The sequence below is a fragment of the Pituophis catenifer genome, unplaced genomic scaffold (genome assembly GCF_029215685.1).
Source record: "Pituophis catenifer annectens isolate HBS135680 unplaced genomic scaffold, rPitCat1.0.hap2 SCAF_4, whole genome shotgun sequence".
NCBI lineage: Eukaryota > Metazoa > Chordata > Lepidosauria > Squamata > Colubridae > Pituophis > Pituophis catenifer.
Window position 1 is genome coordinate 25,170,819 of NW_027256884.1, and position 12,921 is coordinate 25,183,739.

Here is a 12,921-nt window from a genome sequence, read left to right on the forward strand (position 1 = left end):
TAAGTTTGTATCTATTGTGTGCTCTTGTGTTGTTGTGGTTGAAGCTGAAGTAGTCATTGACAGGTAGGACATTGTAGCAGATACTTTTATGTACTACATTTAAGTGAGACCGAGGGCGGCATAGTTCTACGTTGTCCAAGCCCAAAATAATCATCATTGTAATTGGTCTGCAACTCAGGCTTTCCTGTGAGAAAAGCAAAAACCTATTAAACTTATTAATCAGGGTACTGCAGAAGAATGAGAAACTTGACTTGGGAACCCTGCCTATTAGGGTTATCCTGGCTGATTTTTTTTCTAGCTTTCCTCTCTTACATCATTTGGAATCTCCAAAGGTAAAACAATGGAAGAAAGATATGAAAAGGCACCAGAACAGAAACAGTCTCAGAAAGGAAGGAGGTAGAGTCTAACATGATAAGGCATCTAACTCGGTGCAGTAGAGTAAGAGAACTGAAATGTGTTCGCTGTTATGTGACTGGGCTCTTACTTAAGCAAAGGAGGAGGGGAGCAAATGACAAGTACATGGAAACTAGCAAAAAAGCAACAAGAATCCAATCCAACATCCCTGGTTATTTTCCAGATTCTGCCAGGAGGAAAAAGGGTGGAGTGGGTGGGTGAATTCAGGAAGCAAAACCTGAATGGAGAAGACAAACACTGAAAGAGAAATGGCTGTGGGGGAGGTTGGCTAGTGACCAAAGGAAAGAAGGATTGGCTATGTTCTCAAATCCTCACAAAACATATAGGTGGTCATGTATATCAGAGTCAACTGGCCTCACTTCCAAGATGATGGGTAACACAAAGTGTTAGAGTTTGCTTTCATATTTGATATTTTGATGGAAGAGTGTTGCCTTTGAAGGAACATACATTCTGTGGTAGTCCATTTGGAACTGACTTTAGATCAGTGGTCCGTATTACTAACTTAATAGCTGCAATGATTCACTTAACAAATTTATTTATTTATTTATTTAATCAAATTTCTATACCGCCCTACTCCCGAAGGACTCAGGGCGGTGAACAGCCAAGATAAAATACAGATAATACAAATATTAAAAAAAATCCCTTAAAATTATTAAATATTTCAGCCGAAACACAGATTAAAACACCCAATTTGTAAAATCACGAATTAAAAAATTTAAGAATTTAAAAGATGGGAGTTAGGCCAGAAATATGGCAAGAAAAGTTGTAAAATGGGGCAAAGCTCACTTAACACATTTCTCTCTTAGCAACATAAATTCTGGGCTCAACTGTGTTCATAAGTCGAAGACTATCTGTAGTACAGGGTACCTACTCCCCACAGGAAAGTAGTTAAAATGGTTAGGAGAAAAGCAAGGAAAGAACAATTGATTGAATTTTGATTTTAGACTGGTGTGTTTTAATGATCAGAGATGAAGTGGGGGAGGGGAGATATTCATGTTGTAAATCGAAACTCTAATCAAAACACCAAAGCTACAAAATATAAAGTTGTTTCTACCTCTAGTTCTAAATTATATTTTATAAAATGAAATTTCAGGTAGAGCAAGGATACAGTCTAAATTCTTGTACTTGGATATGCAGCCAAACACAGTGGGACTTAACAGAATTGATTTTCTACAAGCAAGAAAAACAAAATAGAAGAACTAATAGTGAAAGGGAGGCCCTAAACATCTTGGACCTTTATATCAATAGTCCCCAACCTTTCCAGCATGGTGGCCCAGCCCAGTTGGGGGGGGGGAACGCATGTGAATGGCAGGCATACATGCCTGCACACAACTCCATTTGTGGAAGCTGCACATGTACCCTCCACTTGCATGAATGGAGCTGTATCAGTGGTGGGTTGCTCCCAGTTCGGACCGGTTCTATAGAACCGGTAGTAAAACTGGAGGGAGGCTCCGCCCACTGACCCCGGTGTCATCAGAACGCTTCTGCGCATGCGCGTGGCCTCATTGCAAACTAGTAATAAAGGCAAGTAGAACCCACCCCTGAGTGGAGGGTGCTTGCACTTGTGTGCGAAGCTCCTTGTGTGAGCAGAAGGCGCATGTGCTCACGCACAAACCTCCACTTGCATGAGCAGCAGGCTTGCTTGCCCATGTCTCCCACGTGTGTGCTTGCCCATGTTTCCCACGGCCCGGTTTCAAACAGGCCATGGGCCAGTAGTGGGCTGCAACCCTGGGATTGGGGAGCCCTGCTTTAGATGGTGTCAGTCATGAGTGCCGTGTGGGTGAGGCGAAGGGAAAAATTGGTGTTGTTAAAGCATGATTGTGTAGTCTTAAAGGAGAAATGTGGAAAGGATCGTACAGAGGAGCCATTTCCTTCTCAATCTTTTCCCTCACTTAATCAAGTTGGATCTCTCAATTGCTATAGCTGAAGATATAGTAAAACATCGTCCTTAAGAAGACAATGGTTCAATCAAGAAGCAAGGGTACCTACAATCTCAAAACCTGAGACAATGTTTCAAACATATTCCTGATATTCAAAAAAACCTTTATTGGCATGCATCCAAATATCCCGAAGGCAGATGTTCTAGGATTACGAGCCTTTCTCATTCTGGTTCTTTCTCTGTGTGTATGTGCACATTTGCTACAATTTCCATTATCCTCAGCAACATTGATTGTAATGTGATTCCAAGATTGCTGAGGATGATAGCTTGCCGGAAGTTTTAATTCAGAAATCGAATTTAGAGAAGGCTGTCTTAGGGTATTCCAACTGTTGGAAACTTCACAGAATTTTCCTGTGTCATAAATCTGTTTTCATCTTTTCTAGCACTGTGGTCTGAAGCAGGCTGAGCTTTGAATGACTTTCCAACATTTTTAACAAGCAGTGTTTATTGAAGTTTCTTAAGAACACGTACCAACTAGTATAAATATGGTAGGTACACACTGGTCATAAATGCATACATATAGATACGCTTTTATTTGCTCAAAAATGACAGCTCCAGGATATGAATGCCTATTCCAATATTTGAACAGTAAGAACAAAGTAGCAATCAAAATCCTTTATGTAGAAGTATAACGTATGAAGCTTATTGCTACTTTCTGCTCAGGGCAAAAGTTTGTTTTTTTCTACTGACCATTCTTTCCCATAGCTGTAGAGCAAGCTCATGCCACCAATTTTTATGCTGTTTATGTTTTACTTGAATTTCAACTTTGTTCCACCCATACATTCTGGAGAACAGAGATTAGCCAGAGATGATGATTTATGATTTATCACTTTGTTGCTTGTATGTATTCTGAGAGTTTATGCCTAGGAAACAAATTCCTTGTGTGTCCAATCACACTTGGCAATAATGATTCTATTCTATTCTATTCTATTCTATTCTATTCTATTCTATTCTATTCTATTCTATTCTATTCTATTCTATTCTATTCTATTCTATTCTATTCTATTCTATTCTATTCTATTGAATATTCTATACTATTTTAACAATCTGCTTAAGTATTGGGATTTTATCTCCAGGAAGAAAATGCTTGCAGGTTGGTAAGATTCAGTTTAACCTTTATCTTCCTATGTAGTCCTCGACTCACAACAATTCATTTAGTGACCCTTCAAAGTTACAACAGCACTGAAACAAGTGACTTATGACCAGTGGTGGGATTCAATATTTTTAACAACCGCTTCTGTGGGCGTGGCTTAGTTGGGGGGTGTGGCTTGGTGGTCATGTGACTGCGTGGGTGTGGCTAGCTGGTCATGTGACTGGGTGGGCGTGGCTATGTGCATAGGGACTACTCAGAGAGCTGAAAAAAGTCATTTCTGACTGGTCCTCGCACTTATGACCATCCTCACATTTATGCCCATTGCGGCATTCTTAACAACTGTGTCAGTCATTTCACCACTACTTCTCTTCACCACAGTGACAAGATAGGGCGCAAAACATAAAATGTGAGGACAGTCGTAAGTTCAAGGACTGGTCAAAAGTGCGAGGACCGGTCAAAAATAACTTTTTCAGCCCTCTGAGTAATCCATATACACAAAAGGATACAGCAATAGAGAGGGATGAAGGAAGGAGAAGAGACATGGAAGAAAGAAGGAGAGACAGGGAAGGAAGAGAAGGGAGAAAGGGAAGGGAAATTAGAGTAAGAGTGAGGGTAAGAGAGGGAGGAAGAGAGGAGGAGAAGAAGAGGGGGGGGGAAGAGAAAGTAAGAAGGAAAGAAAAGAGAGAGGTGGTAGGTTTGAGGAGAAAGATTGCTGTACAGTAAAAAAGATGAAATGGAAGAAAGGCAACCCCAAACAAATATAAAGATATTAAGATAAAGAATGAATTGTTAAACTTTAAAGAATAAAAGAGAATAAATATGAATAAATAGCAGTAATTAGAAACACACATACAAACATACAATGTATTTTCTTTGAACAGAGTATTTGGCCAGTTCACAAATTTAAACAGTGTTTAGTCATTTCAATTAAATTTACAATTTCTATATTTCCTTTTTGCCATATTTATTCCTTATCTATTTTTTTTTAAAAAAACAATATTACCCTTCATCCTCATCTCTAATCTTAATCAAATTCAATTTTCCCTTCTATTCTATATTATACCCCTTCTCATTGTCATCTATTTTTATATCCATCCTCACATTGGTTAATTATGTAATATTACAGTTGTTTAATATAAATTCAACATTTTAATATAAATCAATTAGTTATATAACTATCTTTTTTGTATATTAATCAATATGAACATGAATATTCCAATTATTTCCATGCAATCCAATTTCTTACAAATCAATTAATTATATTTACCAATAATAATAAACCAAATAATTTCCCCCATATATTCCTCCAAACCACAATTTAACCATTTCTGCTTTCAACACAATATACAATTAATAGTATCTCAATTATTACAATTCCCTATTTAAATAGAGCTTTTTTTCTTTTGTGTTTTAAAATCTTGAACTCTCCTCTTTTTCCCTAAAGAGGAACTACCTCTTTAGGGAAAACTACCTTTCCACTAAAGGTAGTTTGCACCTACCTTTTTTGGTGAGGAAAAAGAAAAGAAATCTGCCTGCCTAATTTTCCAACATTGCAGCAACAGTAAAGCAGGCTTTTACTTTCAGTTTCGTTTTTCAGCATAGATAGGGGAAAAAAAATCTGCACTCTTTGCAAGCAAGCAGCAGAGCCCTGAGCAAAACAGCTGAGAGCAAATCAGCTGAGAATCGGGAGGCCGATAGAATCAAGGGGCTAATTAGCCTATGCTGAAGCTCCGTGGGCTAATAAAATTACAAAAAAACACTGAACCGTTTGTTAAATTGCTGGCTTGCCCGCCCCTCGCCCACCACTATTTATTGGTAATAAATAGTGGTGCGGAGGGGCGGGGCAAGGGGCGGGGTGAGCCAGCAATTTAACAAAGGGTTCGGCCGAACCCCCTAGAACCGGCAGAATCCCACCACAGCTTATAACCATTTTTCACCCTTATGACCATTGTAGCGTCCCTGTGGTCATGTGAATTACATTTGGATGCTTTTCAACTGGTTCATATTTATGACAGTTACAGTATCCCAGGGTCACCTTTTGTGACCTTCTGACAAGCAAAGTCAATGGGGAAGTCAGATCCACTTAGCAACAGTGTTACTAACTTACTGTATTTTTCGGACTATAAGACACACCTAGCTTTTGGGGAGGAAAACAAGAAAAAAAGTCGGTCTCTGCCTCCCAGCAATTTGCCTCCTTGCAGCAAACAGCAAACAGCCTGGTCAGGTTCAGCACAGCCTGATTTAGCATGAGCAGCTGATTGGCGGTTGGATCAACTTCCCAGAATACTGCCAATCAGCTGTTTCAGGCTGCGGGGATCGCCGTCACCAATCACCGCCGTCACCACCCATTGCCACCATTGCCTCCGTGTGCCCCGTTTTCGGCCTCTGCGCATCCTGTTTTCAGCCCATTCCGGGTGGCACGGATCACCGCCACCTATTGCTGTCGAATGGCGGTGGTGACGATCAGCTGTGATAGGCATAAGTAACTGATTGCCAGGGGCTTTTTCAAATAAATTTCTTTAGGGCATTTTTAAGTTTAGGTTTTAATTTCATTTTTATGATTTTTATGGTATTATGGTTGATACCTTTATTACTGTTGTGAATCACTCAGAGCTGTGCTTTAAGACAGGTGGCTGTACACATTTTTAAAATAAATAAAAAAGTAAATTCATAACTCCAATGTTTCCCCTATAGGTCCAGAAATAATGCTGCAGGAAGTGAGTGCAGCTAACTCACCCTGATGGATTTTGAAAAAACTAAGGGAGAATGGGAGGTCAAAGAGCCAATTTAGTGTAGTAGTAATACCACGCTAGAAACTGGGAGTCTGTGAGTTTAGTCCCACTTTAGGCACAAAGCCAGCTGAGCCAGACACTCTCTCTCAGCCCTAGAAAGGAGGCGATGATAAACCATTTCTGAAAAAAATGCCAGATAAACTGCAGACATTTGTCTAGATAATTGCCAGGAATCAACAATGCCCCCCCTACACAAAAGGAGGGTTTAACTAGTTATTGTTTGAATGGAAGAGCACTGGAAATACAAGACCTAAAATTTAGAGAAGGGGATAAAAGACATTCACAAGGAAAGAAATTGTAAATAATTTCCTTAGTGTTGTGAGAAAATTACTTAGATGTGTCCAATTAGTAACTAGGAATCACACTCAACCCAAGGATTCTTTTCCTTTTAGATACACAAGGCAGCTTTCCTTGAATGTCTTGATTACAATTCCCAGTCAGCCTGTTTGTTCCTCTCATAAATAAATAGTACTTGGAATTGAATTGAAATACGTCTGGCATGCATCACCTTAAAAGGCGGACACTGGATCATATTTGGAAAACACATTTTATCATTTCTTCTTCAAATCAAAGTCTGGCATTTTTTGCAAAGGGGTTATCTAAATTTCTCATCAGTCTACTACTGACTGTATCCAGATCCATGTATCTTAAAGAACACATTAAAGATAAGGATTTTGTGGTTTGGTTCTTACTCAGAAGCAATTTAATAAGGGGAAATTTTCTCTGTTCAACTCATCAGTTCTGTTCTGGAGGTCACAGTGACTAGTCAATTATTACCACTGTATTCAAACACAAAAGAAGAATTATAAGCCAACCCTCATGTCTCAACATAGGAGATTTATGTATGGTCTGTGCTTGCTGGCCCAGGAAATGGTTTTTGGCTTCATCATGAAGGTGCTAATTGCCTTTGGCTGTCATTAAAATTAACCTCAGGGGAATTGAATTGTAGTGAGGCCCAGAAATTATTCATGCCATGGAGATAAATGTAAACTGTTAGCAAGATTGTTTCACATAGACCAGAGACATTGTTAGAAAAAGTCTTTTTAGTGGGATTGTCATACAATCTCAGTAGCACAAACTGAGGATATTTTTTTTTATTTTTTATTTTATTTTTATATGCCTCTTCGATGAGCCCATCACAGCATGGACAGATATTTTTCATATCTTTAGGTTCCTCAGGTAAAACTCTGCAGGGTGCTGGTAGTTTGGCTGGCCTTAGTTTGACAGAAAAGTGCTGGTGGAACTGACAAACCAAATTGGGGGCAAGAGCATACTGTGCATTCTTCCAGGAGCGATCAGAAATTGGGTAGCCCTTCCAATGAATCAAGTATTGGATGCCCTTGCCTCTCTTTTACTAGAATGTAAAATTACTTCCACCTCTTATTCTGGTTCTCCTTCTACTATGACTGGCAGTGGAGAGTGTCACTGGGATCTTATTGTGCTTGGAGAGGCATCTTTAGCAAATAATGCTCAGTGAAAGATTGGATGCACTTCATTGAAGAGGGCAATAGTAGGTGGAAGGTCACATGGTTGATTTGACGGAGAACTTCAAATGAGCTTTGAGAGCTGAAGAAGCTTGTTGGATGGGAAGCAAAACATCTTCAAAGAAAAACCAGAAAATCCAGTTGCCTCTTGAAAAAGCACCTTTGGGTTCCAATGTGCCCACAAACTTAGTGTCTAGCTTCTTGGAAGGTCTTGAAGTGACTAAGAACCTACCGTGTTTCCCCGAAAATAAGACCCTGTCTTATATTTTTTGAACCCTGAAATAAGTGCTTGGCCTTACTGCCATGCGCTCAAAAGCCCGATTGGGCTTATTATCAGGGGGTGTCTTATTTTGGGGGAAACAGGGTAATAGTGAGCAAAACCTTGACTCCTACTCAGTGGTGGGATTCAGCCAGTTCGCACCACTTCAGGAGAACCGGTTGTTAACTTTCTGAGCAGTTTGGCAAACTAGTTGTTGGAAGAAATCATTAGGGCAGAGAACCAGTTGTTAAATTACTTGAATCCCACCACTGCTCCTACTGCTATGGGTGGTGCCTCCTGCTGATATGCATCTGCAGCCTTCTTGTAAGCCTGCTTCACTTGGTCAAGTTGCTGCTTCAACAAGTCTTGGGCTGCAAGTTGCTCTTGTAAGAAGTCAAGTGTCCCTGGAACCATGGAGTCAAGTGCAAGATGGTCTGGCAACACTTTAGGGTGTGTGCCATACATGGCTTGAAATGGTGTCATTGAAGTCGATGAGTGCAGTGAATTGTTGTAAGAAAATTCTGCAAGTGGCAGTAATGATAACCAATTGTTTTGGCTGTAAGCGCAGTAGCACCTCAGATATTGTTGGAAGAGCTGGTTTATTTTCTCAGCCTCCCCATTTGTGGACGGATGATGGACTGAGGAGAGGTTGACCTTGACATTTAGTAACTGAAAAAGTGCTTTCCAAAATATAGATTGGAATCGCACCCCTCTGTCTGACATGAGCACTGAGACCATGCCATGGTAGCAAAAGACATAGTCTAGAAAAAGTTGGCCTGTGTTTTTGGCATTGGGAAATCCCTTACAGGATATGAAATGGGCCATTTTGGTGAAAAAATCTACCATCATTGTGAAGTGAAGCCTTAGACAGAGGGTAAATCAGTAATGAGATCCAGAGAGACCGTATGCCAAGAATAGGGATGGGGGGGGCACAGACAGTGGTTGCAAATGTCCTGCAGGCTTCTCCTGGAGTGGTTTGGCCCTCCTGCACATGTGGCAAGAAGCCACATATTACCTGATGTCTGCAGCCATCCTAGTCCATCAAAAGTCTCTTAAGGTTCTGTGTAGGGTTTTGAACACGCCATCATGCCCTGCCCTTTGGTTATCATGGCAAAGCTGCAGTATCTCTTCCCTGCATGGGGGGAGCAATACTATTCTGCCTCTGTGTTTCAGGGCATCATTGTGAACGAAGTTACAGTACCTGCTGGGGTCTCCTTGAGTTCATCTATCCTGGCCCGTGAGAACTAATCTCATTGTTGCTGTTCCTTTATCTTGGTGATTAAGTCCTGGTGCAATTGGGCAGCTCCCAACTTCTCGGTGGCTGGTGGGGATTGGTGAAACTGGAAGGTTGCAGGATTATTGTTGGTGCTGGAATCTGTTGAACAAGGGAATATTCTGGTTTGCAAGAGAGCACAGCTGGCATTAAAGTCTTGGACGTACTTAATGTAAAAATCAAAACGTGAGATGAATTGGCTCCCTCTGACTTATCTGGGCAAAAGTGGCTTGGTTTGTTGCAGGGTGTATAGATTCTTGTGGTCAGTGTTGACCTCTATAGGAAAAAAAGCTCCTTCTAGGAAGTGTGTCTCCAGTGTTGGAATGCTGATTTAACGGCAAGGAGTTCTTTATTAAAGGTGTCATAATTTCGTTCTGGAACTGTCAGGAAAAGAACATGCATGGAAGAAAGCTGATGTCTCTTTTTCTGTCTTGCAAGAGAACGGTTCCAATGGCTACATCTGAAGCATCTCTCTGGACAACAAATCTCTTGGATGTATCTGGGTGCTGAAAGAGGGCTGGGAAGCAAAAAGTTGCTTTAACTCTTCTAAGGGTGATTGGTGTGTAGGAGTCGGAGCAAATTTCACTCCCTTCTTAGTCAGTCAGTTGGGCCAACAGTTTGGCTTTATGAGCAAATCCTGGTATACATTTTCTGTAGAAGTTAGCAAAGCCCAGGAAGCATTGGATGTTTTTGGCTGAGTGAGGGGCTTGCCAGTCAAACACAGCCCCAAAAGCACTAAAATTTATCTCAGCAACAAAATTATTTGCTGGGTATTTTGGGGAGACACAGGTAGAGCAACTGGATATGAAGCAAGGACATTCATGGGGTTGGGCCATAAAAGTCAAGATAATGACCACAATGTTAATTGTAGCAAACTAGTGACCACATGTTAATTGTAGCAAACCAGGGGTGAAATGCTCCCGGTTCGGACTGGATCGCCCAATCCAGTAGCGATGGTGGTGGGTGGTTCAGAGAACCAGTAGCAAAAATCCCTGCCCCCCTTCCATGCCCAGCTGAGCCGCGTGATCATCAGAGGCTCTTTTTTTTACTTTTAAAAGCATTTTTTCTACAACCTCTTCTGCCAAAAAAATGCTTTTAAAAGTAAAAAGATGATCGCGCGGCTGAGCTTGGATCGTCAGAGGCATTTAAAAGAAAAAAAACCCTTTTTTTCTTTTAAATGCCTCTGACGATCCAAGCTGAGTTGCCTGATCGGCAGAGCCTTTTGAAAGCATTTTTTTACAACCTCTTTGCCTAAGAGGTTGTAGAAAAAATGGTTTTAAAAATAAATAAAAAACATTGGCCACACCCACTCAGTCACATTACCCCCCCACACCAAGCCACGCCCACAGAACCGGTAGTAACAAATTTTAGATTTCACCACTGTAGCAAACCAACTGAGTTGTATCCAACAAGCCATGTTAACTAAACCATGATTAAATGCAACATGTGAATTTAGTTAGTCTGCTTAAATAGTCTGGCGTTCTCATCTTCTTTTAAGGAGAACTATTTATCCCAGAAATTAAAGTTAGGTCAATGAAACCCTTTTCATTGTGAGACCCATCATAGCAACAAAATATAGTAACAGAAGTGCTAAACTCCCAGCCAAAGCACTCCCTGATATCGATTTGGTTCTTTGTGTCCAATGGGCAAAGAGATGGAATGGAAATTTTTATAAAACTCAATATTCTAGTGCTGCCATTGAGGAAGAGTTTCTAGTTGCTCTTCTCTCATGATTGACCATTCTAGAGTAGGAAAAAAAAAACTGTTGAGAAATTAGTGCCCAGACATTCATGTGGGAAGAGTTCCACAGGTTGTGATCTCATCCATATTACCTGGGAATAAATGCTATCAAATCAAATACAGGTAGTCCTCAACTTACAACAGCTCATTTAGTGACCGTTCAAAGTTATAACGGTACTGAAGAAAGTGATTTATGATCATTTTTCACACTTATGATCATTGCAGCTTCCCATGATCACATGATCAAAATTCAGATGTTTGGCAACTAGTTCATATTTTTGACCGTTGCAGAATCCCTGGGGTCATGTGACCCCTTTTTGCGACCTTCTGACAAACAAAGTCAATGGGGAATCCAGATTCACTTAACAACCGTGTTACTAACTTAACAAATGCAATGATCCATTTAACAACTGTGGCAAGAAGAGTCATACAATGGGGCAAACTCTCTTACCAAATGGTTAATAATAATAATAATAATAATAATAATTTTATTTCTATACCGCCCTTCTCCCGAAGGACTCAGGGCGGTGTACAGCCTATTTAAAAACACAAACAAAACAATGATATAAAATTTAAAATAATTAAATAAATGGCTCAAATTTAAAACCCCAATAAATTTAAATACCCCAATTTAAAACTATTGTATTGATAGTCCGGCCTGGCGGAACAACAGGGTCTTCAATGCGCAGCGAAACACCCGGAGGTCAGATATCTTACGAATTTCCGGGGGCAGTTCATTCCACAGGGCTGGGGCTCCCACAGAGAAGGCCCTCCCCCTGGGCGTCGCCAGCCGACATAACTTGGCTGACGGCACCCTGAGGAGACCCTCTCTGTGGGAACGAACTGGTCGGTGGGAGGCTATTGGTGGCAGAAGACGGTCTCGGAGGTACCCGGGTTCACTTAGCAACATAAATTTTGGGCTCAATTGTGGTCGTAACTCGAGGACTACCTGTAGCCTTATTCCGAACAAAGATGCACAGGAGTGCGCTAGGGTTTGATGATTATGCCACAAATCTTTTGACAACTTTTGGCTTGCCTGTGGATCAGTGGTGGGTTCCTCCCAGTTCGGCCTGGTTCTCCCAATCTGGTAGCGGTGACGATATGACATCACCGAACCGGTTCTTCCCCCCGCCACCCCGTGTCACCCCCACCCCGCGTTATTCTTACCTTTTATTTGACCCCACCCCCAATCTATTGCTGCCTGCTGAGTCCCAGCTGATGGCTAGAGGGAAAAAAACTGTTTAAACTCTTGCCGCTGGGCTTCAAAGGGCCACCCTACAGCTGATCAGTGTTAAAAGAAAACAAATGAGTAGACCAGTGCCTGCAAAAATACATGAGTAGATCAATGCCTGCAAAAATACATGAGTAGATCAGTGCCTACAAAAAATAAATGGGTAGACCGGTACAGCTCTGCAAGCAGTTAAAAGCCTGGTAGACCTGTACCTCTGCTAAATCCTAAATAATTGTCACATGGCCATCAAGCCATGCCCACAAAATAAGCCACGCCCACAGAACCGGTAGTAAAAAAATTTAGAACCCACCCCTGCTGTGGATGTGCGTTACAAAAAAACCAAAAACAAAAGCAAAACAAAAAACGGAGTTAATCCAAATGATGAGAAACCAAATAAATAATGCATCACATAACACATTGGCAAGGACCATTAAAAACAAAACAAAACATTAAAAAATGCACTGTTGTACTACACTCTAAAAATCTATTGTACTGCACTTTGAAGGTGCGTGGGTTTTTGTGGTGTAGTAAAAGTGTAACGGTATTTTCAACCATGTAAGGGTGGGTCTGACACCAGTTATAAATATAGTGCAAAAGACATCATAGTACTTCCTGTAATATTCCCCTGGGTATAGGTGGGGAAATAGATACTCTGCTCCATGCTATCTTAATTCCTGCCATTGTACTTCAGAGTCT